The sequence below is a fragment of the Tupaia chinensis genome, unplaced genomic scaffold (assembly GCF_000334495.1).
Source record: "Tupaia chinensis unplaced genomic scaffold, TupChi_1.0 Scaffold000119_2, whole genome shotgun sequence".
NCBI classification, from domain to species: domain Eukaryota; kingdom Metazoa; phylum Chordata; class Mammalia; order Scandentia; family Tupaiidae; genus Tupaia; species Tupaia belangeri.
Window position 1 is genome coordinate 1,516,539 of NW_006159586.1, and position 2,259 is coordinate 1,518,797.

Here is a 2,259-nt window from a genome sequence, read left to right on the forward strand (position 1 = left end):
CTATCTATTTCTTTTTTGCAGCCTCTATTTCTTTGCCAATGATTTTTGTCTTTACATTCATTTCAACAGTATTTTATCTAACTTCATGAAACATGGATATAATCGTTGCTTTGAGTCTTCCTTTGATAATTTCAACATCTGTGTCATCTTGGAGTTCCCTTAAAGATTTTCTGAGATTTTGAGACACCACAGACCCATGACCCAAGGAGCTCAGAGCGGTGAACTCTTCAAGTCTGCAATAAAAAATAGCCTCCATTAAAACTACATTGCAAAAAATGGGCAAGAAACAGAATGGAAAGAGTAAAAAAGTTGAAGAGGCAGAGCCTGAAGAATTTGTGGTGGAAAAGGCACTGGACCGAGGCGTAGTGAATGGGAAGGTGGAATATTTCCTGAAGTGGAAGGGATTTACAGATGCCGACAATACCTGGGAACCAGAAGAAAATTTAAATTGTCTGGAGTTAATTGAAGCATTTCTTAATTCTCAAAAAGGTGGTAAAGAAAAAGATGGTACAAAGCGAAAATCTTTATCTGACAGTGAATCTGACGATAGCAAATCGAAGAAGAAAGATTCTGCTGATAAACCAAGAGGCTTTGCCAGAGGTCTTGGCCCTGAATGGATAACTGGTGCCACAGACAGCAGTGGGGAGCGGACGTTCCTCATGAAATAAAGATTCGGATGAGGCAGACTTGGTACCGGCAAAAGAAGCAAATATGAAGTGTCCTCCAATTATAATTGCTTTTTATGAAGAGAGACTAACTTGGCATTCTTGTCTAGGAGATGAAGCTCAATAATTATTTGCATTCAAATAGAGGCATGACATTAGTAGGACACAGATATGGTTTATTATCTGTTGATGATGACGTGTATGGTATTCTCAACTGGATTGGTCTGAGAAGTATTTCATGTTGGGTAAAGTCTTTTTACAAGCAAAATGAGAAATAGTGATTGACTGTTTAAAAATGTTGGAATAAAATAATCTGGAAACAAATGAAAAGCTATTGGCTGATGACGATGGATATTTTAATGTCTCTGTATTGAATGATACGTATGGTATTCCTCCGGGAAAAAGAAATGTAATACACTGTAAAGTTATATGTGATTCAAAGTAATATAAACAAGATTATGATGATCATAAATAAATAAAGAGAAAGATAACATCTCTAAAAAATTAATAATTGCATTATACATATATACATATGTATGTATGTTTATGTATATACATATACACATATATGTGTGTGTATATATCTATATAATATATATGTGTGTGTGTGTATATATATATATATATAATCTGGGTCTTGGATTTTGATTTACTGGTGTGGAGAAATAATGCATTCTAATGGAAAAATCAAGTTTAATGTTTTTGTTTTGAAAGCAGTATTGAGGAATTGGGAGGATTGCATCCTAATTGCACTGGTTACTTTGAACAAATAAAATCTTTCTGTAGTTGCTTCCTTATTGGAAAAGAACATTTCATACCATGGTATTTTATCCTCTGCATTTGGGAACAGGTTTTCTAAATGTTGAGGAAGTGTTTCAACGTCATGACCTTGCATTTAACACACATGCCTCAGCACCAATCTGGGTTTTTTTTTCATCTTTGTATATGTATACATAAAATAATATGTAAATGGCTTTCTGTTTTTGAAACCTTCACCAAAGTAAAAACCGTGTATAAGCTCACGTGTCTGAGATACTTTCATGCTGAGCAATCTCAGAAAAAGAAATAAGTTCCTCCAAATTAAATTGAAAGTTTTCCTGAAGCCATAACCTTTCAAATTAAATAATGATTTTGTAATTGGGCAGTCTAAACTGGATAACTTAAAAGCAACCATATCAGAATTTTATCTATCGATAGTCCTGTAAATTCAGTAGTTTATTTGCAGAATTCCTGAAAGTAGAAATTGTACCATTACCAGCAAGCTCCCTTCCCATATGACAAAACAGACAAATTCCAGTGTTTACCTAAGAATGACTTAACGTTAAGTGGGCATTTTAATCCTCTAGTGAACTTTTCCTTTACAAAAAGTTGAGATCCTTATGCTCTATTGACTAAGAGGTCATTATTCATGAAATGTCTAAGATTTGGCTCATGGAAACTTAATCAGATGGTTAAAGATGTTAGCAGTTTAGGCCTTGCTGGCATAAATGAGTGAACAAATTTGTGATCTAAACTATTGTGCTTGTTTCTTTTCTTAACCCCAATTCGTTCCTTACATGTAGGCCTCAGTCTTTCCAGTATTTGGGCTACTGGT

At 34.3% G+C, this 2,259-nt stretch overlaps 1 pseudogene; it reads left to right on the forward strand.

Moving 5' to 3' along the window:
* The first annotated feature begins 251 nt into the window (after positions 1–251).
* LOC102499115 (chromobox protein homolog 3 pseudogene) lies at positions 252–792 on the forward strand (annotated as a pseudogene).
* Positions 793–2,259: the final 1,467 nt, after the last annotated feature.